At 41.5% G+C, this 27,711-nt stretch overlaps 1 protein-coding gene across 1 annotated transcript in view; it reads left to right on the top strand.

Annotated features, from left to right (window-relative positions):
• LOC145991541 (putative G-protein coupled receptor No18) overlaps positions 1-27,711 on the top strand; it is a 322,406-nt gene that overhangs the window by 77,415 nt on the left and 217,280 nt on the right. Inside the window, exon 2 of the mRNA XM_083127567.1 lies at positions 23,755-23,804. The gene's annotated coding sequence lies outside the window, so the exon portion shown is untranslated. The remainder of the gene's footprint in view (positions 1-23,754; positions 23,805-27,711) is intronic.

Raw genomic sequence — 27,711 nt, 5'->3', positions numbered from 1 at the left:
TTCCATGGCATATTGTGACAATATGACAATTACAAAGGTTATATTAATTAATACTTTTACTATACTCATGCTATTTCTTGGCTACCTTGCCTTTTACAATTTACCGTTTAGGGTTTTAAGTATAATGTGAATAATTGTTCTTTGTGCGAACCCTTTTATCTTTTCAGGAGGTACAAATATATGTCAATGAACTATTGTTTACCTGTTAACATAAACTCTGATCTATAACGTTGATTAGTCCGCCGGAATAAGGATGTCTAGTTATGCCATAGCACTGATTTAAGTTATGCAATGATTTGATTTACTCAGATTAGCGGTAGATTGGCGTCATCTCTCTCACACACGCACGTGGTTGGATCTTACCTTCGCTGCATTCCCTCTGACGTGGGTCGGGTGAAAGTGGTCCTACAGTTTTGGAAGGCGTCCACACTCCGCTGTCGTACTTCGCGGTTATCCTGGTTGGCGAAAGTGGATCACTCGGCAGTTCCATATGGCATCATCGGATCCTGGGTTCACTCGTTGACTTCGTTGGCACGTCCATGACGGTACACGTACACTGTCGATTCCATACGACAACTAGCGCAGTAATAGGTTAGTCCCTCGCTGTCACTTGTACGTAGATACGTGGCTTAGGTGATGAGACGAACATACGCAATGAGCCATTCGCGGTTTCACATGGACACAAATGGATATTAAATGTTATTAACTTTAGTATTGGCTGTTATGCATTTCGGTATTAACTTTGCTATCAATTGTTATTAATTTCTGCTGACTTAGGACGTTGTTTCGGACGATTGACACAGATGGACGTGTCTGGTGTTATTCTCACATAACCACACGTATGTGCACGGATGCGTTGACGGCGAGGGGAAACGACCCCCTGGGTCTACTCTGCTCTACTCCATGGCTCTAAACACTCACTCGAGTCAAAAGACAAATCCAGACCACGGGTCTGATCGCGACTCCGAGCTAGGTCACGAGCAGCTCACACTCCGGTGTCGATTCTAGGCAAACTGTTTTCTCGCTATTCCGAATCATCTCTTTTATGCAAGATTTGAACGTGGTGACGCTCTAGCCTCTGTGTTTATGTGCCAATTTATTGTTTTCGGTGCTTTGACCGTTGTCCTCCTATCCTGGTCGAAGCTCTGCCCGGTCCTTAACCTCTGTTAACAACCCCTCGTGCAGAGATTAGTCCAAGTCGTCTTGTATTGCGTTGGGCACGTTGAGCTAGGGCTATCTCAACGGGGTATCGTCTTCCATTGTATCCAGCGATGGATCTTTAATAATTTATAACTCCCGTAGTTCTGTTCTGATTAGGTGAAATTCGGGAATCTGTACTTTCATGATGTGGTCTTCCGCTGGTTAAAATCTCATCCAATTCGGTCCATTGGTTTAGAAGTTGCTCTTTTCCTGCTATTCTCCATATGAATACATGTAAATCCTGATTCGGGCGAAAAACGGTGGTTGAACAAGCTCGCATTGGCTAAGGCAGTCCCTAGACACCTTTATTCGCGACGGATTTTAATATTACCAATTGTAATTAATTCTTAATAACGGGCAATTAGATCAATTACCTGTTACCTGTTTGACCGTTATAAATGTCCGTCCCTTCCTCAATTTCATAATGTCACCACTCAACCTCATCTTCACGAATAGCCAAAGGTGGTAAAATAAACTAAATCAATCAACGAATCAAACTCCTGCAAGTTCAATTCCTGGATAAGACGTGGGTGTTTGTGTTTAGCGGATCGCGCCATTAAAATATTAAGGTGGAGTATTCCTTAATATAAAATTCAACTTGCACCACACCATGTTACAAATATGTGCGTTGAAATGAAGGGGAAGGGGGATCAGAATATATTTCTGTGGTAATTCGTTTACTTTAGCTGGTTCCAAGTCACTTTTGCTACTAGGTGCACCATGTTTAATCTGTTAGATGGAGAGAAGGAAGAATTTAGAGAGGGTCGAATCGAGTATTAATGTTCAGTAAAGGTAAAAAATATTTCAGCAATAGGATAGTGGTAGACACGTTGCCGTAATTAAATACTTTATGGGAATTACGACATGGTCTGGGGGGAGGGGGCATTGGCCTTGTTGGGGATGAGCATCCCTGTTGAACAGCATGTTAATTGTCGAGGGAGAAAAGCTATATTCTCCATGGTAGAGTGGTCAATAGAATACTGCATGGGACCACTTTCGCTCGCTCGTACTCGTTTGAGTTTGCCACACTCGAGGGTGATACGCTCGAGAATATACAATGGAAATTAATGTCACATATCTAAAATATCGGCCTTGGTAGTTTCAGCCCACAATCATCTATTTCATTTTCATATATCACTATATGTTGATATGAATGACTAACCTATATTTTAACAAGGATATAATGACTATGTTTACTAAAGTTCCAATTTCACTGCGTCTCTCACCTCACTACGGGATGGCTCTTACAATTCGCAAGAAACAGTTTTGAAGTGGAATAAAGAAAATTGAGACTTTTCGGCCCCTGTTGCACATTTACAAAACACCCTCGTTATACTAGAAAATGTCACAAACCATTCAGTTACTACATTTATATTTATAATACTAACATACAATAATACTATTATTAGTGAACACCATCCTGATTAATGGTGTGTACATTTATGCTAATTATAATATTTACTAAGGAGATCAATTTAATTGAATAATATAAAATAAATCTACTGGTTTACAAACAAGTTTATCTACTAACGATCTACTAATGTGACGTGATGAATACTTTCACGTTTGCTCATATATTATATGGATGGCTTTAATTTCATTCTGAACCCTTACACAATTCGTAAACATCTCTCTATATATTATGAAGGCTATATTACTACGTTGAAACTTCATTGGTGTTTCTACAGCAGACGATTTCCAAGGACCACACTTCCTGCCCAAAGTGCCGTCACCCCTATTTAGCCACTGAACACGTCCGGTTGGCGCATGCGCACTCGGCTAAGGCAGCCAGACAGTATCCATATTTGAGGGGCCACCACCACAGACAAATTATAGTTATACGTGTACTATTGGGTTGAGAGTGTACCAACCTTTTTTCCTGTTTGAGCGAAGACGCTCTAAATCCGTACGCTATCTAGCGTCGCCCGTGCTAACTATTTGGCACTAGAGCGAAATGCTCTCGCGCAGCACTCTAGTAATCAGCTTAACCCAAGTAGAAAGGCGAACTAGCATAAACGAAGAGAGAAAATAAATATTTTGGGTTTTGGTTCACGAAAGATCCAAACTTGACTTCAGAGAATTCCGCATAAACCTGCGTAATTATTATATGAAAAATACAGGGAATTCGTGTGAGCGTGACGCGTGGATGGGCATCTGCCACTTCCCCCTCGTGCAAGAGCCTCCTGCGTTTCTCACCCGTGGGCGTTTCGCAACGCCCAATCAACCATGGCGCGTGCATCGCCGTGAAAGAACAGACGCATTCGTATGTCCTCCCGTAGATAAACATCTGGGAAAAGTAACTGGGACATCCATCGTTAATAACACGTGGCGTGTCGTCCCTGGGGGTAGCAACGAGCGCAAGGTCAGGTCACAATCGATCAGAGAACCCTCGCGGTATCTGATGAGAGCCTGCAGAGGATGCCGAAACCAGGAAACAAGGTCTGCGTGAACGTATATGTCCCTTGTGAAGGACACACGACGTTGTGCGATCTCCAGCATAGTTGCAAACTTTGACAAGAAGTCACCATATCTGAGGATATTTCTTTTGCCGATTAGCGATGAAAATCATCGAAAAGCGACGGTTCACTTTTCTGCTCACCTCTACAGGTGATTACAGGATTCCTGTTGGGAAACTTGATGGTAAGAGTCCAGTAGGAAGGGCAAGATGAAGATGGAGGGATAATGTTGAGATGGGCGTAAAGGAAATCGGCAAGGATGGAAAAGATTGGATTGATCTTGCCCAGAATATGCTACGTAAGAGGGCTACAGAGTTAGTTAGTAAGTTTATCCAAATTCTGATAGTGAAGTTTCTGGAAAACAAACCCTTAATCGAACACATACACTTTCATCCACTAACACATATTTTCGCAATTAACTGAACTTTCTAAAGCCCAAATTAGCACTTCACATCTGTTTCGTTCTCGTCTCGGGAGGATCCTCGAGACACAGAATTGTATATTGAAACTATGTAACCATATGCATACGTTCACAGTTGCCACTAATGGATTAACTGCGCAATTACGATAAATTAATAATGGTAAAAAGAAAAGGGAAAGATACCTGTGCGTACTATGAAGGCACATGGGGTGATGTGGAGGTATACAGCTCCACATATTCTTAATTCTTAATGTTGGCCATAGTTGGGATGATGTGATCAGCATGTCGTCCGGCCGCCTTTACCCCCCCCCCCCCGATTTCCCCCAGGTACCCATTTATACGAGGCTGGGTGGATCTCAGAGCCGCGCAGAAACATGAGAATGACTGGAGAAATTCCTGGTTCAGATCACCTGCCCCGGGATTCGAACTATTCCGCGTGGTAGCAGGTGCTCTACCAACTGAGTTACCGATGTAACCTATTCATAAGTAATTGGCAATTTTTCATTTTATGTGGGAATAAGTTGCAGAGTAAAGAATTTATCTTTTCCTATAATTTACCGAAGTATCGAACTAAACCGTGGGTCTCTGACACTAGGTCTGTCGTCTCGGTGCCACCTTTACTCAGACACGAGTGTAATAATTCTAGAATTACTACTTTGATTATATTTATAGCCCATTTTTAATTTCGACTTTACATGCCCCATTACACTCTTTTGTGACCAGAACCGTCACGGCGTTTCATATTTCATATTGTTATTCGCAATGAGAAAAGTTTGTAATGGAAATTTCTGAAGCAATTAGATGTTTTTGCTGAATCCATTCACATTGTAATGTGTCACGTATACAGATTTACAGCACGATAGATATGTACCTAGGTATTTATGCCAGAATAGAAATTGGCTGTTTTGTAAAACTAGATTTAATCGGCCCAGAACGTCCCATGGTTTGCCTGGCAACCAAAGCCTTGCTGGCCGAACAGATGTAGTCGGAGACACCGGCCTTACCGTCAAGAATATGTAGTACAGCGCTCGCGAAGAGAAGAAGAAGGTACCAACCAAAATAAGTTCAACAAACTTATTTTTCGACCGATTTTCTTCAAACTTTCGACCTGTTTTTCTCAACAATTTGCACGGTTCCCGGCAAAAGGATCATAATTTCGAGTTGAGTTGAATCTAGTAAAGAACAAATTCCCTGGAAAGTAGACTTTGGTATGCTTCGTCTTCTTACGTTCGCTACCACGTTCTCCATACTAGCCGTCAGCGATATATTTTCAAGGCGTTTGACCATTACGAGCAGCCATCGTCTACCAAGCTTTGGTTGCGGCCTCACATGAACCCTGACGCTTGGAAGCTGAGCGTGTGGTGTGCAAGGTTTAGTTTTCAGAGAACATGTTTATGTGCGCCTCGAGGCCCGAACTCGCCGTGTCACTGCGGGTTGCGTGGCTGGCCGCAAGTTCATCAGCAGGGTGGCGCCACTGAAAAGCATGGTGCGGTTGAGACTAGGGGGAAGGAGAAGCTTATACGTAATCTCTGATATATCTCCACTTCCTGCTCGCTTAGCTTGCTCTTTCTCTCGATAGGTTTTCTTGATCTTCACGGAAGGATTTCTTTGGCTGCCAACAGCATCTATCATCAGTTTCCTCCTTACACCTTTCTTTGTATCGTTGCTGTCCGGCGTAATTTTTTAGCAGCTGTAACTTTGCCAAATGTAATTTTACTACAAAGCAAAGTTAGACAAATTTTTCTTAAAGTCAACTCACATAGGATATTCGAGCCTGAACCTACAGTGTCAAGTTGGACGCGAACCACTGTACATTGTGCCTCAGCCGGGAAACGAATCTGCCACTCCTTGATTACAAGGCGAATGCGTTACCACTGCGGCATTGGGTTTGTGCAAATATATCTTGAATGTTAACAATGTCTCATATTGCCAATTTTATATCTACGTATGTAACTATTTTTAGTATTTCAATTTTTATTTACATCTATGGTCAATTTGGTTATTTAGCTATTCCCAGAATTACGAATAATAATATTTTTAATGTGCTTTTGTATGTGTGTCCGTTCAAACCCACGACCTATTCAATACTTAACTGTATATTTTTCGTTGCTTAGTTAACTTTACGTATATGCCTGCGTTCAGTGGTGGCGATCAAGGGGGTGGGGGCAACCACTTTTTGGCTTGTACTTTGGCCTCTTAATGCTATGCCTTGTCTAATAAGAGATTGATTCATTGATTTGCTTTATTTTACTTCGCTTTTGTGACGCTTTTGGCTAATTTGCGAACATGGGGATGAGTGATGATATGATGAATGGACACTCACAAACTTCTATGCCCAGGCCGGGATTCGAACCCGGGACCCCTGGCGTCGTACCGCTATGTGTTAACCACTCCGCCACGGGCGTCGGCATCTACCAAGAGAAAATAAACGTCCTTGCCCGCCAGTTTTGTCGTCCAATCGCCACCACTGCGACCCAGTGCACAGGGGATAGCTTTACCTTGTTTTTTCTTTACATGTTCTACTTTTTGTGGGAACAACTCTTTCTTTGTCTTCATGGTAACCTTTTTAAAAATATTTATGCCAATCGAATTGATTCTCCTCTCTCGAAACGTATTATATGTACTATACGTAAGGGATAAACTGGTTAATAATTCTTGAAGCTTTCCTGGCGGCGAATATTGAAGAGGTTTTCTCGGGCAGGCTTTCGAGAGCAAACGTCACTCTCATCTTCAGGGAATGAAGTGCAGAGATAAGTCAGGGTGACGTTAATTTTATTTGGTATAGGAGGGGTCCGGTGTAGGTGGCGTTTCTCCGACGCCAGCTACATAAGGAATTTTCATCCCGAAAAATCTGGGTTAGCAGAACATTCAATCCAGGAGGGCCATAGAATTGATTTCACAACCACCGAGATCATCAATAAATCATCAAATTACTGAGACCGTCTCATCAAAGAAGCAATAGCCATACACGGGGAAAAGGACAACCTCAACAGGGACACGGGACTCGAACTGGACCCAGCCTGGTTAGCGATAGTGACTGGGAGCGCGGACGTCGGAGAAACGCCACATGATTGGCCCGCCACCCACACCGGACCCCTCCCACACCAAATACATATAACGTCACCCTGACTTATGCGGTTGCCGGTTGACCTAGGTCGGGCACCACTCATCCCCGCGAGCTCCTTTGGGGGCGGGTTTTTTTTCTGCACTTCATTCCCTGAAGATGAGAGTGACGTTTGCTCTCGAAAGCTCGTAAGCCTTTCCGGAAATCACCTGGCTGATTGCCCGAGAAAACCTCTTCAAACTGGCTAATGTCCGATCGTATCTAAAAGACATCCCCTCCGCCCATGACTAGCCGCGAAGATGTTCCTGAAAGAGACAAAGGTCGTTCCCATCTTCTCAGCTGAGCCCACGGGAGATCCAGTGGCCCAGAAAGGCAGGCAACTGCTGCTTTTCCCGCACAAAAGACCCTCCCACTTACAGTTCCCAACTGACTCCCTGGAACAAGTCGAAACTTGTTCCATAAGGTCCTGTAAGCATTCACCGCGAAACAAGGGTAAGACTCGCCGCCCGCTTTCTTTCCTGTCGCTACTTTATCTCCACTATAAAGCTGTGTTGAACTTTTAAGTAAAATTTCTCTCCTACGAATCATAAATTTCTCTTTCTTCAGAAAAAATCCCTCGCTTCATATATTAAGATGGATAGAAAGGGTTAAACACACAAATGAAAAAAATTACTGGAATGTTGAACCATTATCAGAGCTAGATTTAATGTGACAAGAGACCTTGTTGCACGACCATATTTATAGGGAAATATCATTGATTGTTATTTACTAATGGTAAATTGGCAAATAATTACATTATTATTGCCTTTAAACAGCTTCGAATTAATATTTCTCAATGTCTCACTCTACATATCTACATTCAAGGATTATATGAACAATTACAATATTATTTTTCATCCGTAGGCAACATCGGTTTTTATTTTGAAATTTTTGAAATTATGAATCAAAATATATCTGCGCGTTTTTGTTACTTTTTGAAAATTATGCGAGTTATTTGCATTTGACTATTTTTACATAATGAATTCTGAACAGTTATTCTGAAGATATGAATAAAATAAAATCATTGTACATGAAGAATATAAGACCATTCATTATGTTTGTGGACCTCCCTCTAAACCATGAGTTATATTTTCAAAATGATTTCAAATATTGATCAAATGTGGATGGGATTATTCAATTTATGCAAAATGTTTGTTAAACCATTTAGAGGGGTTTGGACCCGTCCTCCCCACCTATATCCGGCCATGCCTTGGTGCTCCCCTTCGCTTATTTTAGTCTTGCTTCAAAAATGTTAATTTATTTTTCACTTCATACAACTTATCTGGTTGTTCTGCATTTGAAACTTGAGAGTCGCAACTCCCCAAGCATCCAATCAACGAACGGTCTGCTGATGTCATGCCAGCCCAACTCCAATCACTGGCGCCCTTGGTCGCGGTCTAGACTGTTGGTAGGCTTGCTAGCTAGACTCGTACGGTCAACGTGGCATAATCTGATTGGGCGTCTGAAAAGTGTTAAGCTTATTCAAAGACAAGATCACTCTAGGCAGTCAAGAGGTAAAATCATCAACATAAGGTGAGGAGGAAATCTCAAGTCCTTCGTACAGCAACAAGACCGGAAGAAATATTTTGCACATTTACGTATTTATCGAATTGTACACATGAAAGAAACTGCAACGTGTTACTGAATCATCAAGTGAAGCAAATTAATATTCTTGGGATCTATTGTAATACACAGAAAAAAAACATTTGTGTTAAAAATATATGTGCTGGTGACTAAACATTTGTTTCAAACTTAGTTTAGTTAGAAAGTATTTAGTCAAAATTAATAAATTTGGTAAAGATTACCACGCATTTTAGTTTACGAACACCAAAAAACTCAACGAACCTTTTTTATTAATTCAAAAATTTCACTTTTTGCAGTGTCTATATGCATATATTAACACATATGGTTACATTCAGAAAAATAAATGATTCGAAAATAAAAATGCGGGAATGAACGAAAATGAGAAGAAATTGCTGAAAATTAGATTGATCGATTGATTTGTTTTATTTGACTTCGCTTCTTGTGCCACTGTTTGGCTAATTTACGAAGATTGGAATGACTGATGATATGGTGAAATTTATGAATGGACACTCACAAACATCCATGCCCAGGCCAGGATTCGAACGCAGGACCCCTGACGTCGTAGCGCGATGTGCTAACCACTCCGCCACGGGGCCGGCTGCTGAAAATTAGATAAAAATGAATCAAAATAACGAGGAAACGAATGATGAAATATTCAATGAAATGTCTGAAAAACAAAATAAGTGCTTATAATCATTGCACCATAAACCCCGCTACTTACATCCTCTGTACTCTGTACACTGCTGTAATTTAAAGGGCTGGTAATCACTAGTTCACGCGCAATGAGATTAAAGCTTTTTATATGTTTACTTCCTACGCAGTCAAAGGAAGTCAGACCGTTAATGTGCGTTTGTACCCAGTACTGAGTGAAAGAGTCTTCGTTTGAAATTGGAAAAATCTATCAATCCCCTCTTAGTCGTCAAAAAATAAAGGTCAAAGGTTTAGAATCAAATGAAGGGATGAAGCCACTGGGGAATTGACAATGGTTTCCCAGGATTATATGTATGAAATCCGCATTAACATTGTTTTTTTTAAATATGTCAAAAGTATATTTGTTGCTGCAGTAGCTAACCTGTTTTGTACAGTCCTTTTCTTTTATTTGCCATATCAAAACTCGTCATATGCCTTCAGGTGGGAAATTGTTTTTGTAATACAAAGTGGTTGCATCGTTAAATGTCAAATTAAAGGTTACTGGAGATTTATAAAAAAAAAACACAGCTGGAGACATTACAAAATAACATTGTAACTGTAATTATGAACTATTAAATTCTGTTTGTATTCAATTTTATTTTGGATGAGGATTGAGGAAGAATGCAGAAAATTAATACTGGAAGTAATTTAAGTTTTTTAGCCTACATCACAGCTAAACACTATTATTGTATATATAGAGTTTATTTGTGGAAGGAAAGTATAAAGCATAAATGCCTGTTTGCATAACAGGTCTGTGATCTTCCAGAATCTTATGGTTGTAGATGCAGTACTTATCAAATGTCGATAAAATTGATACTGTCTGCAGGTGTGTGTGTGTGTATATATAAGGGTTATTTTCGTTTGTGCTGATTCCTACTGAGAAAATAGGTTTAGATGTGAATTGAAGGGAGAAGAGAAGAATCATAGAAATCATTTTGCGAATGTTTTGAATACAGAATGCAAAGCTTGCTCACGCGTATGAAATTCTAGGAGCACTAGTATATATCGTCTCAACAAATTTATGTCTACTTGGAAATTATTCCAGGGAGCTTATAATCTGCTCGCGAAATAGGGTATACGTGATGTGGTTCTCAAATAAAACAACGTAAAAGTATGTGTTTGCATGTGTATAATATTACATTGTAATACGTGACATACTATTAAACCTGTGTCCTTTCTTTGTAATATACAATACAATACAGTACAATATTCTCCCTTCAGCATTTTCACAGCCTCCGACAGGGTCTCTGCAGTGTTGTTCCCTGGGCGGACATTATCCTTTGCATGCACCCCGTCTGCCTGGACGTGCTTTCTCATGTTCTGCCAGCTGGTGTCCTTCTGGGGGTCCACATCACCACCACATGAGGCACAGTCTCTGGTACTGCATCTTCTCCCTTGAGATCCACCCACGTGGGGAAATGCATCAGATGTAATATGTTGAAATTAAAAAAGGTTCCGGGTTCGAATCCCGGCCTTGGCATTGGTGTTATTTATGAATGTCCCTTCATCAATATCATCATTCATCCTCATCTTCGCGATTAGCGAAAAGTGGCAGAAAAGCGAAATAAAATAAATCAAAACAATCAATCTTATTTTACATCTCTTTTGTGCCTCTTTAGATTAATCGTGACGATGAGATTGAATTACGATTAGATGAACTTGATGACGCAACATTCACAAATTAATACCCATACCCACACCAGAAATTGAATCTGGGACCGTCAGTGACCATATCGTGAGTCCAGAACTGATGTGTGTCAGTCTTTATAGGTGTAGTTCTACACTGTCTCCGCCTTTACACACACACAAATAAAAAAAACAACTCAATATGCTGACCAAGGCAGAAATTTATGAACTGGAATGGGGGACTGAAGATAAACAAAGAATGGAAGAAAGTGTTAGAAAGAGTAGAAAGGACAAGAGCGAAAGAGGAGAGAAGAAGGAAGAGGAATGAGGAAAGAAAGGATAAAGAGTCCAACCACTTTCCAGATGATAGGAAATGTTTAGCTAAATCGCCTGTCAGGCCACCTGCTGGAATGTTCCAGAAAAAACAACTTTCTAATAATCTTGTGTCTAGAGGGGAGTGATTTTTGTGTATATATATCTTCCTGTTTTGTACCTTGTTTCATTTGTACTTGGTACAGTCTGAAGAAGACCTTGCTAGAAGGTTGAAATGTTACGTTTAGTTTATGTTTTAAAATAAAATAAATTTCTGCCTTGGTCAGCATATTGAGTTTTTCATATCATGGAAACAAGGCTTAGTGGTGTTATAATTACACAAATAAATATAAATGGGCGTATTATTCCCATCTTGTCTCCCTCTCTCCCGTTCTCCCTTTCTTTTGCTGGTTTCAGTAAAGTCTTCAGTTACGCCCAAACCCTGACAAGTGAAGAAGTGGCCGGCAGACGGTTGTCCTAGGAAGGTAGGATCAGAGCGTTTAGAATCCGGTCTCCTTTTCCCTCCTTATCTGTCCCCTGGGGAGATGGGAAAGAGAGATCCATACGTCATAGCATTGTCGTTGGTTTGTTTTTATTTCGTATTCCGCTGCCGTCCGTCATGTTTAGGTTTGAGGTTGAATCGTTGCTTTGTCTAAGACGACTCCACAGAGATTTTGTTAGTGAAGTCCGACCAGGGCATCGATTTTGCTGCAGGGGGATGCGGCTTGCAAAATGAATTCTACACTTCGAAATGAGGGAGAGTGTTTCAATGATTTTCGCGAGATGCTAAGCTGATTTTTCAAAAAAGTGAAATGTTACTAAAAAATGTGGTCATATTTCCATTAAAAACTGAAAGGAAAATGTTAAAAATGTCCATTTGAATTCAGTTGTGGATGAATTTTCATTGCTCGACTCCTTCACCACTATCACCACAAAAACAATAATACTAAGTAACTCTCTACCCTTCTTAAACCCGAAGGTTTATGACTGCAGCAACATAGGCTTTCCATAGGGTGACCAGACGTCCCGTTTTGACCGGGACAGTCCCGTTGCACAGGCGTGTCCCGGTCATCCCTTCTATATTATTTAAAAACCACTATTTGTCCCGTTTTACATAAGTTAGCTTGAAAATCAAGTCTAAATTTGAGAGGTATTGATGGAAATTTTACTGCGTTTCAAGCACTTCATAATCAAAATGTTCGTCTAGAAGATTCGAGCACACAGCAGTTTGCTGTTTAAGTTAGCTCACGTTGCGGGTTGAGTTGCTTTGTGTGTGTTCCGTTATTTGTAGAGCAGTGAATAAGCATGGCCAAGAAGCGTACGTGTAGTTTCAATTCGGACCTGCAACAAGTATTTAAATTCCTGCGTCTTGAGCACGAGATTTGGGGTAAGTTTTTCGGGGATATTTTTTTTATAACTATTGGTGGAGAATAAATCTGTTCTGGCATTCCTCAACTGCAGGGTAGGACTTACATCAACGTTTGATCAGAAGGAACCAGAAACAGTATGTTAGTCATACCGAAATTACAAAATTTAATACCTTTTGACAACGGGAGACTATATTTTATTTATTGTTTATGTATACGTTAAGTTAATAATAACAATAATTTTATAATTAGGTTTAACCGATTTTTAGGAAGGGGGAGATACTTCGGATGTCCCGTTTTAGGATCAAAATATTATGGTCATCCTAGCCTTCCATCTGTTCCTATCCTGAGCAAGATCCACTCTTTTCCATCCCTACCGATTTCCTTTGGTTCATCTCAACGTTATCTCTCCATCTTCGTCTTGATCTTCGTACTGGTCTCTTACCATCAGGCTTCCGAACAAGAATTCCATAAACTCCTCTTTTCTCTTCCATTCGTGCCACATGGCCTGCCCGCCGAAGTCGTCGTGATTTAATTTTAACAACAACAACAATAATAATAATAATAATAACAATAATAATTCCTTTATTTGGCGGGCGAGGCTCAGCCGTAGGTTGCTCTACCATGAGGTACATAAGAAAATATATAAAATATACATGACTGCAGACAGAATGTCTAAAACTAAGCAGAAATAAAGAATTTCACATATACCTACATTACAAATGTACTCAGTACAGTAACAGTAGTAATAAAATAATACAAATGTGAAATCAAAAAATTACGAATGTAGAAAAATACGTACACTTATATTCTATTGGTATTTTACTACTATCTTTAATTTTTTTTTACTTAAACGCAACATTTTGTTAACCTTCACATTTGTATTTTTCCCTCAGTTTTTCTCTACTCATATTCATATCATGCCGAAGGCATGACTCGAATCCGGGACCCCGGGCGCCATACTCCGATAGTCTATTTCATAAAAAGGGCCCGAGTATGAAAGAAGCTGGAAAGAGCTTCTTTCAAGCAAATGCCACCTGCGATCTTCAGCGGATGTAAAAATCCGCTGATACGAATTCTTCCGGAATCGCAGGAAAGATACTGCAAACACAGCTTTACGCTGAAAGCACAGTTATTGAGAGACGCGTTCTCTCAACGGCCGAAGTTCGAATTTCGTTTAAATAGCTCGGGAGAATATTTCTTTACACAGTCGGTATCTGAAATCTATCGCGTGCACAGTCGGTGCCTCTGAATTATACAAGTTGTTGAAATAAGAAAGTTATGGCGTGCATAGTTTCTACCGAACGTTACAAAAGGAGTTACAGCGGGGAGTAGTACAATTTCGGAAAGGAGTTTTATTTCAGTAGTGTTTCATCACGAATCAGCGAGTCGACCGTCACTTCAAGATGTACAGGTAACGAACGTTCCTCTATCTTTGTCTTTCATTCTCTCACACCCCTGCCAGACCAGTCAATTGTAGTGTTTAAAGTTAATCGTGAGTGTTGTTCTTATTTCACGGGGCTAGCCCCCCTCTGCTTGGTTAAGTGTAGGCGTAGCTCTTCAGAGCTACCCCCCTTTCTCTTACAACGTTCCTCTCGCTTAGCAAGCGAGTGGCTAAAGGCTGTCATAGCCTATCTACGATCCCCCTTTTAGACTTTGTACGTGGTGGAGACGCGGGGCACCGACTGTGCACGCGATAAATTTCAGATACCGACTGTGTAAAGAAATATTCTCCCGAGCTATTTAAACGAAATTCGAACTTCGGCCGTTGAGAGAACGCGTCTCTCAATAACTGTGCTTTCAGCGTAAAGCTGTGTTTGCAGTATCTTTCCTGCGATTCCGGAAGAATTCGTATCAGCGGATTTTTACATCCGCTGAAGATCGCAGGTGGCATTTGCTTGAAAGAAGCTCTTTCCAGCTTCTTTCATACTCGGGCCCTTTTTATGAAATAGACTATCGGACTATGACGCCCGGGGTCCCGGATTCGAGTCATGCCTTCGGCATGATAAGAATATGAGTAGAGAAAAACTGAGGGGAAAATACAAATGTGAAGGTTAACAAAAGGTTGCGTTTAAGTAAAAAAAATTAAAGATAGTAGTAAAATACCAATAGAATATAAGTGTAAAATAGTTTAAGTGTGTATACTTCCAGTACGTGCCACTGTTCTGCTGCTGTTGCTGCAGAAGCATGTCTTTCAGTTTAATTTTGATCTTCATTTATTTCCATTTACGTTCTTCGCGCCTTAAGGAGAGCTTCAGCTTGTTCGGTTAAGCCCGCCAGCAATGCTGTAGCCGTGAAGAAGCAACAGTCTTGGCCGAAGCCCTAAAGGCAACGGTTGGTGTTGTTCTTCATTCCGATGCTGGCCAAATTGCTCCAACCCATACGAGTTACGATATTATGCTCCGAACGGCTTCTAGAAACCAATTAGGGGAGACTGGGAACCTGTTCCGGTCCCCAGATCCAATATTTTACGTTAAGAGGGCGAAAGGGAATCTGTGGTCGTGAGTTAGAACGAGAATAAGGTCGATGAACAAGTAGCTGGAATAAACTCTCTGGTGTACAAGCGCCTAGATTAGCATGAAAGGGGAGGGAGGGAGTTGGAGCTATCTGCGAATGAAAACCTCAGGTACACGCATCGCCGTAAGTAGTTACAGCTTACACGTAGGCTAGCTCAAATTACACTGTATACTATATATATTTTCGAAGTGAGAACTCGTTGAGACCCATGTGTCTTCCCTGCCAGCAAGGGCATGCTGTAGGGATGGAACCGAGAAGAGTTTTTAAAAATCGAGACAAGACTAGACCGGAGCTTTCGAAACTTGCCGAGGCGAGACAGATTTTGTTTAAGACTCGCGGTTTATACTATACGAGGGACCTTCATAAAGTAATAATTATTGCCAAGAAAGATTACAGTAACGCACACGAGTTTTTGTGAATGAATCAGCCTTTTTTTCCACGCAAACCTCTCCCATCGATGTACCAACTTGCGGATGTCGTTGTTAAGGAAGCCCTGTCTGGCTGTCCAGCAAGTCATTCGCCGCAGAAATGAGGTCATCATCGTCATCGAAATGCCTCCCACGCAGGGGCTTCTTCAGTTCTGGAAAGTTTAAAGATTTCATTGGGTGCGAGGTCCGGGAAATACGGAGGGCGAGGGAGAATTTCGAAACCCAAAGTGGCTTCATGAGGCACAGTCTCCTGAGCCGAATAGGCTGGGACGTAGTCATGAAGAAGCCGCACTCCTTTTCTTAGCATTCCGCGACGTTCATTGCATCCCGCAACTTGGTTAGTAGGTCTAGGTAGTACCGCCAAGTGATGGTTTGGCCGTTGCAGGCGTAATCTCGCAGGATCGCACCTTGGCAGTCGCAAAAGACACTCAGCGTCACCTTCCCTCGCGATGTCACGACCTTGGCTTTTTTAGAGTTGCTTCATCCGGAATGCTTCCATTGATTGCTTTGTTTCTGGGTCATAATGGTGTACCCAGCACTCATCCACAGTGGAAAATTTGCAATTTTTCCTTTCAAAAACAAAAAGCGAATCTCACCCCGAACTTCAGCTGATTTAGCACGGTCTAGCTGTCACGTGCCATTGTCGCCCGATTCTTCTTCCACCCAGAAATAAACTCGAGCGATTGGAACTGAATTCCAAACTCTTTTATCGCCCGCCAGACGGCACTGGCCATCCCTTCAGAGCCACAGGTTCTCTATGAAACGGTTCATTATTGAGACGTAATGGAGGGTGAAGAAGCGTTTAAGAGCGAGGGGTGGGAAGAATAAACCAAGAGGGGCGTAATGTTACAGCTCTCCACTTCTCGCACAATTCAAAAGAACGTGACGTGCACTCTGATGCAGAGTTGCCCAGATTGGGGTATCATGACCCAGGCTTCATCATAGACATTTTTTGGAGGACAAAAATAATTGAACCATGATATTTTTAAACGATTAAAGAATTGTTTATAGTTTATCTGCCACTTCTGTTTATCTTCACACACAAAGGGGGATTCATTAATTGAATGCGGACTGAAGATCTGTCTTTGTAAGAGGCCGTGCGTTCGAATATCAAACATGTGTGCACCCTTCATTTCGTTAACCATAGCTTACCCGTGCCGTACGAGAAACTTACTTACCTGAGGGGGTGGGGCTCTCAGGCCCACACTTTCTTTTATCACTAAAATTCAAGAAACAATTTTTTTTTTTAAAACACTACTTCCCACATAACCAGCTGAAGCCTCCCCCGAAATCCTACAAGTGTTTTGTTGGAAATAGTGTATACTTGTAATGAATATTACTTCCCTAGCAGGATTAAATATATTTCATGATAAGTTGTAGTAATATACTAAGAAATCCATCTTCAGGGTATTTTTTTAAAAAATGCTGATAATCTGCAAATTATACTCTGGTGACTTCCTTCAACTGTCTCGACATGAATCTTGCAATCTGGAGTGTTGTTTTCGAAACTTTGAACAATTATGGAGTAGACACGCTCTCACCAAATAAGATTCATGCTTGGAATCATTACGTCTCATACCCTTAGGTATGGGGGATCTTTTGGGAATGTAGCTCACTAATTATCATTCATCCTTGATGGTAAAGCACTCTCTGCTCGTGGTGAGCTTGGTGGTAATGCGCTAGAGGTACACACTTGAATGGTAACACATGACACTTGAGTTTCACCCCCCCCCCCCCCCTAAAGACTGGATCAGCATGGCTAATGTAAGGATATACCTGTCTCTGTACTCCAACTGAAGATCTGCTGGGAGAGGTTATGCTTGTGACTGTACGTAGAGTCTGACTTGCGACTAGCGTTAACACGCTCTCCCTAGAACCGTCCTCCCCCCCCCTCTCTCTCTATCGTAACTTGCTCCTCAAAGACTGAATTAGAACACCTCTCGATCTCCCTGCCTCCCAGACATTTATTAAAATTCAATTTACTAAACAAATGCAGAGTCCTGGATTTGTCCTGTTTACATGTTTATACCGCTGATGACCAGGAAGAGCTTCAGTGCTGCCTGACACTGCATTCCTGTGATGTTTCTGAATATTTCCTGATTGGAAAACGATGGTCGAATGACTGGGAGTTGGAGGTCGTTGTACATAATAATTAAAATATACTACGGAACGTTACGATTATCTGGAAAGAATCTTATCGCCAGTTTTTCAGCACTCTTGTGCAAAATTCACTTCAGGATTGCCAGATACTGTTCCTTCTTCATCGTGTTGGGGATGTAAGAGGCGACCTTTGAAAAGGCACCCCAATCACAACACCCGGTAATTGTAATGTTGCAGTCCAACGCGACTATGTCGACTGCACCTACGGCCAGTATAATCGTGTTGTCCTCTGTTTTGTCCACATGTGTGCTGATTGTCCCTTTACAGTCTTTAACATGGATAAGGAGACTTTAGTCCTCGGAGACAGATGTTGATTTTAACGACAAGGGACTGGACCCAGTATAATGTGACTGGTGCAAATAGTCAAAGTGCTAACACACCCACAATTTTAATTTCAATCAATCGATGAATCAACCGACTTTTAGCTCGCTTTGTACATTTGTATTGAAGTGTGTTAATTTTGAAATACCGCGAAGAAAAGAAAATGTGCCGTAAACTAATATTAGCACCAGCCAAATCACTGTATCTTCCGAGTTATTCAAGGTAGAAACTTGTTTCCGACAAACGTTAAAGACACTAGTTGAATTACGAAGTCACCTCTTTCCAAGAATGTGTGTAAATAAGCTTTGATTCACAATGTAATTCACCATGAGATCTCTCCCTTTCTAGGAAAGTCGTGAGTTACCAGTTCGATACAGGCACTCAGCGCGAGTTTCCATTCACTCTTGAGTCAGAAATAGAATGGGACATTACGGAGACAGAGAGAGAGAGAGAAAGCGTTATTTCTTTTAAGTATCCTCTTTCTGCTCCTTCCAAATCCTTCTATTCCTGTTTTGATAACCCTCTTTCTTCGACAAGGCAATTCGACGCGATGACTTAGGTCTCTTTCAGCAAGGAAATGGAAAATCAATCCCGTCCCTTCATGATTTGCCTCGCGGATTGGGAGGGGAGTTATGCCTTAGCAATTTGTCTTCTTTCTCGCCCACACACCTGAGGAGGATGGAAGTGCAGACGTCAATCGTTCCGTTACTCCAGCGTTTTTCTCTAATTTTTTTCCGTTTTCAAATTCGATTCGATATGTGAATCTATACAGCAGTGACGGGAGAGCAACAATAAGGAAAATAAAACCAAACTGCAGTGCTACCATCTGCTAGTTTTCTTGCTGAATCTGGAGATTTTTTGCGGATATCGATCCGCAACAGCTGAAGCGAGTTAGAGCTACGTTTACGGTGCTTCAGCATGATAAATACCAAATATACTTTGTGTGTGTGCTCTAGTCCGTATGGAATCTGACCGCCACGCAGACGACATGGATGCAATTCCTCTGATGAATAGTCTGTTGAAAAGTTTCCGATAATATCCTCATTAAACGGCTCTAATCAATGGGTAGCCTATCTGGACGTAACTTGTAGTAGATGGGAGGCGGTACGGTTTATCACATAACCTCACTTCGACCGGGAATGAGAATATGTGGGGTCCTACCGCCATCCGTATCTATGCCTCCATGCCGTGGTGCATGGCATATACAGACATATACATACATAAGAGCGTATATTCCAATCTTGCTAGACTAGATCTGCGAAGACGAGAGAAGCCGGAAATGCATTCGATTAGAAAATGTGCAGAAAAGTTGTCGTTTCCATAAGAAGATGGTGCTTTACGAATTGGCAACCGGACTTCCTTCGTTATTTTGCAGGCAGGTAGCAGTCTGGCTGATTAACACGTTGTTGTATGGAAGACTAGACTTGTCATCTTCTGTCGTCGCCTTGTAATCAAGGGGTCCCGGGTTCGATACCCGGTGGATGCACAAAGTGGTTCGGATCCCATTTTAAACTGTAGGTCCAGTTCCGGTTAGCCTTACTGTGCACAAAGTTGACTTAGAACACCAACTTATCTTCTTCTTCCCTAAAAGCCCAACAGTGATTACATCTTCCATAGTTTGTTACCACATTGATTAGCAAGAGACAGGGTCTTGCAACAGTTGATTGATTGATTGAGTTGAGGTTTTAAGTCCACTTTATGCACAGTAAGGCTAATCGGGACCAAACCTACAGTTTAAACTGGGATCCGAACCACTATGTGACTCCACCGGGTATCGAACCCGGGACCCCTTGATTACAAGGCGACGACGCTACCACTGCGCTATGAGGGAGGCCCCTTGCAACAGTTGAGTAAATGCATACAGACACAGGCTGTATTTTGTCTATTCGAACACTACGATATGGTTAGGTAGTCTAGGTTTTGAACACAACATACGCCACTGCAATATACATGTATATGTAACGGAGAGCGGCTATGGTTGTAACACTTTGTTCTCGAGTATATTACCGATGTATACGTGGCAGTTTATAAACGACGTTTTACACGGAAGAAACTACATATTTCTAGTTTTAAAATATGCAATAACTGCAAACAAACTGTGAGCAGTTTGTGAGAAATTAAAGAACAAAAGTAATCTTGCAATTGTTACAACCTGCCACCCCAAGCAGGGTTGGTTGTGACACTGAGTGGTAAACACATATGTAAACTTTTATTTATGTCTTTGATTGTACATCAAAGACATTGAAGCAACAGAAAAGTGACATAATTAGAGAAACATGTCAGAATACAATACCTAACATAAAAGTTGGACAATGATTCACAGTAACTTTTAAAATAGTTGGCTAGTCCATCACACCTCCACACAATTAAGTTCACGATAGAAATTAAGATTTTTGTTAAATATTAGCAAGTTACTTGCCTCAAAATAAGCTAAATTGAGTCAATTACAATGTTACAACGAAACCGTGCGTGTACGTCTGCATAGAGTATATGTGGGACCATCTTCTTTACACTTTATCTTCATGCTTTCCGGGTATCTTAGTCCCATACACACGCAACACATTTTCATTCACCCTCTCTCTCTCTCTCTTCCATGTACGTCATTGCTGGTCTGAACACTGTTCTGAAAATCTGTTAATAATACGTGGAATTCAAGGAATGTCTACGGGACGTCCATTCCACAAATACATATCGCTTATGGCCAAGTTTGTTCTGCCAAGGCATCCTCAGAAACATAATCCACTTTGATCCCACTCATCTCTCTCTCTCTCTCATATATATATATATATATATATATATATATATATATATATATATATATATCCATCCTCTGGAGAAGTAAAAGAGAAAAAACTCGTCCAATTGGATGAAGATATCGCCATGGATACAGGGAGATCACTCTGTCAGCGCAGGTGGGTGGTGGAACGAATCGAAATTGTTTCCTGCTGCCACGGAAGCTCATCTTCGGTCTCAAAAGTGAGAGAAGAAGACGAGAGAACGAAATATGAGGAGATTCCCCTTGAGAGAAACATTTGAATTATCGGATAGGGATTCTCTCCAGGTGGCTCCCGATCGTGGTGCAAAACATCGTTCCGGCCGAGTTGATCGTCCGATCTTCCTACAACGTATCGCCGAGACTGACCTGCCTTGTGCTCTAGTGTTCATTAGGCTACCACACACCTGCTGCGTTTTTACGTGCAGATTATGCGATGTAGTGTCTAGCTTTATGTATATTACGGTCGCTTGCCCCCTTCTCATATACGCTCCATGTAGATTTCTCTGCGCTCTGTGTCACATTATATACCGTTTTCTATCTTGTTCTCTCCTTCTTCAGCCGGACTCCGTGGCGGAGTGGTTAGCACAGTTATACTCCATGAGGCCTTAAAAAGATCGTTTCGCGGGCTTGCAGCAGACGACAATATGGGGGTGGTGTCTGCGAGAACCAATCAGGACCGCGAATGAGCTAGCCCGGTTGCCACAGCTAGCGCGCTGCTGCACCCTTCTGGAAGGGTGAGTGACCACCTCTTGCTACCTCGGCCTGTTTGTTCGGCTGAGGAGCAGACGACACGGGAGTATCGGCAACAGTGTGGGAGCGACGTCTGCTGTTAGATCGCAAAGCGCACTTTCTAAGCCCTCCTGCAGTATAGCTACGACGCCAGAGATCGCGGGTTGGAATCCAGGCCTGGGCATCGGTGTTGTTTGAGAGTGGCCGTTTATCAATTTAATCATATCATAACTCATCATTCAAACTCGCGATTAGCTAAAAGTGGCACTCAAGTGACGTAAAGTAACCTAATTGAATCAATAAACCAGCCAACCATTTAATAATCATTCATCTTTACAGTGGCATCAAAATCAAAACTGAAAAAGAAAAATGCAAAATATAAATCTTCCATTCATTCATCTCTACCCCTCTTTGTGCGTGTGTGTGTGTGTGTGTGTGTGTGTGTGGGTGTGGGTGTACGTGTGTTCGCTCTTTGTGATGCTTAGAAAATGGCATACTTGCTTCTTCGCAAATAAAAAAAGCATAAGAAACTTAAGTGACACTCTTCCCTTTTTCTCTTATCGGTCAATATCTCCACTTTGAGGGATATTTATGTGATAGGAGGATTATCGTAATCCGCAACCAGAGATAACAACACCAACACACACTCATTTCATCGCCAGGGAGATACAAACATCCTCTGCATTCCTCCAATATGTATTCGATAGCTTGCACCGGGCATAAAAGCAGGAGTCTCCTTCCGAAAGTACAGGGTGTCCACAAAGTCCTGCTACCGTTACAATGAAACTTAACTTCTAAACTATATGAGATAAATACATGCAGTTTTTGCAACGTGTTCTACAGCTCTCGAAGTTTTATTTACAATTACAACACTTCAACCTGTTCGAGAACTTCTGCAATCCGTGTTTCTTCTCCTCATTGGTCTCTATATGTGATGGACCTTTTGGATAGACATTTCCCTGGGAGATGGATTGGCTGCGATGGACCAATCTCCTGGTCACTGAGCTCCCCTGATATCATTCCCTTGGATTTTTTCCTTTGGGGGTACGTCAAGGATCATGTCTACGAAACCCCTGTTCCAGATCTTGTCACACTTCGTACACGGATTGCAGAAGGTCTCAAACAGGTTGAAGTGTTGTAATTGTAAATAAAACTTTGAGAGCTGTACAACACGTTGCAAAAAACTGCATGTATTTATCTCCAATAGTTTAGAAGTTAAGTTTCATTGTAACGGTAGCAGGACTTTGTGGACACCCTGTATATTTGTCTCAACCAGAACGTCAATACCTTCTACAGGATAGGAATGTGCTGTTCATAGCGTGGGACGCTCGTCCTCTTGGGTTGGGGGAAGGGGATTTCAACCCCATTACGAGATATAACTCCCTGTCACTCACCTTCAGCCTGTAAAAAGCAAGATTATATTATTATTTTCCGAGGGCCTGATTCGGTGAAAGAATACTCACCCTTTTACCCACTGAATGTTCGATGCGCATGACGACAGGCGACTGTATTTCTATGTTATTTATAGTCACTTTTCTGCCACTTTTGCCTAATCGCGACGATGAGAATGAGTGATGATTACATAAAGCTGATGAAGGTGGACTCGCAAAGAACACCTAGGCCCGGACTCGAACCCTGACCGGCTTCCGTGTGGCGGAGTGGTTAGTACAGCGCGCTGCGACGGGATGGTTACCGGGTTAGAGAATCCCAGCTTGTAATAGGTCTTATCGTCTGGATTAGCCATAAGTGGCAGAAAATCTTAGTAAAATAAACCAATCAATCAATCGAGCCCTGAAACGTTCTTGGCGAGATCGAAAATCCACCACTTAACGAGCCATCGAGCTGGCAACTGCAAGTTTCAATGTCATTATTGATTGATTAATAATTTTTATACCATATTCTCAATATTATATTAGTATTATGTTGAATACATCTTCTAAACATAATATTGGACTGACAAAACTTATGTAATGTAATTCCAAAAATATGGCTTCTTTCCTTTAACGATTTCTGACCGAACTTTTTCTATTGTGTAATTTAATAAAGATTATCTTATTTTTGCAGGTTCTTGAAGAAACGCTGAGTTGAAGAAAGGGAGATTCCGATTGTACAAGGTAAGTGCTCCATGAGTTTATACGATGCGAGTCGTTCAATATGATGCCAGGGTGGCAATACCTAGGTATATAAGTTATATCGAAACGTTTAATCGTGTGTAAAAACATTTGTGTGAAAAGAAATATTACTTCCAGTGTAGCCTGTTTTTCGTGCCGGACTTGATCACCGGTATAACGTGATATATTTTGTGTATTTTAATTTGTAAACTTCAGGTTTCATATTCTATAGAACTATATAAAGTAGAAGTAAAGTGCTCCTCTGTGCTTTGCACCACGCCATGAGGGCGTATAGGAGGGGTAGGTTAGGGCCCCACACTTTCTTGATTTCGGCCGAGCTGGGGGCTGATGTGATCAGCACTACGCCCCTTGGCTCCTTTACTCCCCCGAATTTCCTCCAGGTACCCACTTTATACGACGCTGGGTGGCGCCGAAGCCGCTTGAACAGGTTGAAAAATTTCGGTTCTCCACCGTCGGGGACCGAACCCGGGTCTCTCGCATGGTAGTCAGACGCCATAACCACTGAGCTACCGCGGTTTCTATAAAATTATATAAATTTTAAATTTTGCATGATATATTCTAATTTATAGATCAATTAACCTTGATGTGTGTTTGAAGTTACATAATTGATTTCTATTTTTTATTTATATAAATTAACTCTCTGGCATTACTAAACCCGAAGGTTTATTGCCACAGCAACATAGATCTTCCATCTGTCCCCGCCCTGGGCAAGATCACCTTACCAATTGCCATCAGGTCCATCTTAATATTCCCATTCTTCGTCTTGGCGTTCATACAGGCCTCTTACAGTCAGATTTTCCAAATAGGATATTTTTCTAAGACCACGTCATGCACAGATAGGCTAATCGGAACTGGACCTACAGTTTATAATCAGATGAAATTAAAGTGCGCCTTACATTATGGAATCTTAGATTCGAAGAAATGTGGTATTTTCATTTTTATCTTTATAATTTACATTTTAGTTAGCATGAACGTGAACAATGTGTCAAAGGCTTCCTCAGTGATCACGTCATTTCAAGGCTAGCATCGGAGCCTTCGGAGTTATTCTTCTCAAAGACTTCATTTCCACACCTCCCTCTTCTCCACAAAGGACACTCCCTCCCTTCCGCACCCTTGTTTCCGAGAGTCTTTGTGTATCTTCCTCCCCTTTTTCCCAACATGCGCTGACCCGCCCTTGCCTGTTTGTTTGATCCGCCATTACGTGCCGACCCTCTCCTCTCTTTGCCTGTTCGACGGTGGCTAATCACAGAAATGTCCTCCGCAGAACAGGAACTCCCAAGATTCCCTTGTTTCCTTCCACGCACGGGAGGTCGGCCGTTCGGTTCGCTACCTTCGGGCCATGTTTTAACTTGGGTTGTCCTCGCGAAAACACGAGCATTAATTTGGAGATTACGTCACTGCACAGAGAGCCAATCAGAAAGGAACTAGGAGGATATCTTCTTTAGCATTCAAAAGTGTACACTGAAATTCAACTCCCACTTTAAAGTCATGCAAATTGGGGAAATGGTACACAATTCTATGTGTGCATCTTACATAATTGTTTCTTGAAGCAGCAGACAATTACGATGTCCACAAACTACCCATATATAATTTATATTAATCACATAAAGGATTAGAACACAAACAAGGCGGAGCCCTCTAAAAACGGCAATTTGTTCGTACGTGTATGCAATAGCTTGGTACAGATTCAGTATTGCCACTGCCATTTATTGTTTTGTCGGATAAATTATGAAGAGTTGCAGTAACAATGTTGTCTTCAGAGAAATGTATGTTAGATGCAACCCTGAATATGTATTGCAAGGTATCATGCACAGTCTATTAAGCATTGCGTTTTCAGCCGATCTGCATGGCTGAATGGTTAGCACAGCGCGCTACAACACCGGAGGCCCAGAATTCGAATCCCAGTCTTATCCTCATCTTCGGGATGAGCCAGAAGTGACAGGAAAGCGAAGTTTAATAAGAAAAATACAAGTACCAAATACAGGATTCGACACTATTGCGATTTCCTATATTGTACTTTTGTACTGTCATTATGTATTTTCTTAAGTGTACTTTTCATATCTCGTATGAGATTCAGCGTCACATTCAGGTCATTATTATAAAGGTCATTTGTATATAAGCCCCAAGACAGTTTAAGTTTGCAGCAGGTTTTATGTATTAATCCACTCAAGAATGCCACTAAGCATTCCCATGCCAGTCTCGCCTTAACCGCCGAGCTGTTCATACGAGGTTCACTATTTATATTTTGAGCCTTGGCAACACTGATTAAAGTTAGGCGCGATTTGACGTTTGCACGGAATCGTCAGGCATTATTGACCATAACATACTTCAAATGTTTTGTGAATAGCTTGATTTGTGTTGTTTATGTTGCCTTGGAGATTGCGCGACAACAATAAAATGGAATTAACTCGTGAACATTTTCGTGCGATGATTTTGTACGATTTTCGACGTGGATTATCAAGACAAGAGTGCATCGATCAACTTACTACAACATTTGGCGATGAAGCCCCATCCTTTGCCACTGTGAAACGCTGGTATAACGAATTTAATCGTGGCCGCCATTCGCTCACAGACGAGATTTGCGAAGGTCGTCCAAAATCAGTTGTTGTTCAAGAAAACATTGATGCTGTGCAAAACCTAATACTGCAAGATCGTCATGTGACATACTTTGAGATTGAGGCAACCATAGGCATTAGTTCCACCAGCATATATAAAATATTACATGATCATTTGGCTGTGAGAAAGGTATGTTCTCGTTGGATCCCACACAATTTGACAAAAACTCAAGAAGACGCTCGCGTCAATTGGTGCAAACAAATGCTCAATAAATACAATCGTGGTGCTTCAAAAGACGTATATAAGATTGTAACAGGTGACGAATCATGGATATATGCATGTGAGCCGGAACGTAAACAGCAGTCGACTGTATGGGTGTTTCAAGATGAACCCAATCCAACAAATGTTGTTCGCGCTCGAAGCACATCGAAACAAATGGTCGCCTGTTTTTTCGGGAAAACTGGTCATGTGGCAACTGTGCCTTTAGAGGAACGTAGAACGCTCTGAATGGTACACAACAATTTGTTTGCCAGAGGTCTTCGGTCAAATACGGAAAACAAACAAACGCCGTCGGATCATTCTTCATCAAGACAATGCCAGCTTTCACACATCTCGTGTAACAACCGACTTCATGAACAGTCAAAAAATCGAATTGATGGGTCAATCGCCGTACAGTCCTGATTTGGCACCCAATGACTTCTTCTTGTTCCCGAATGTCAAGAATAAATTGCGTGGACAACGATTTTCGTCGGCGGAAGACGCCGTTGTTGCGTTCAAAAACCATATTATGGAGGTGTCTCAAGAATATTGGAAAAACTGCTTTGACAAATGGTTCGAACGAATGCAAAAGTGTATTGACCATAAAGGAGAATACTTCGAAAAACAATAAAGCAGTTTTCAATGCCAAATTCCTGTTTTTTCATTGTTAGGCTCAAAATATAAATAGTGACCCTCGTATCACAGACAGTGAGAAAATCAGCACTATTACAGCGGAACTATATTCTGCGTACGTTTGGGTTTATATATGCGAAAAGTTGCTGCAAACTTAACCTGTCGCGGGGCTTAGTGTCAAATTTTAAATAGGTCTATATGAAATATAACAAAGTGGTCGTCGCATAGCTATAGTTATTTCTGATTGATTGTATTGATTGTCATCGCTTACTTATATCGTCGAATTAAGAGCGATGAGAGGATAAGGGAAAGGAGATATGGTTATGAAAAGAAGCACCAGTTCCCATTCGCTGTAGATACCGTCCACAGTGATAGCGCAAAACCATCAGTCAGTTTGGTCTGCCGGCAGATTTGAAACTTCGACTTCCTGAAAGGGAGTGTG

Source organism: Lepisma saccharinum, chromosome 8 (assembly GCF_977018435.1).
Source record: "Lepisma saccharinum chromosome 8, izLepSacc3.1, whole genome shotgun sequence".
NCBI classification, from domain to species: domain Eukaryota; kingdom Metazoa; phylum Arthropoda; class Insecta; order Zygentoma; family Lepismatidae; genus Lepisma; species Lepisma saccharinum.
This window is presented reverse-complemented; position numbering and strand designations above follow the sequence as displayed.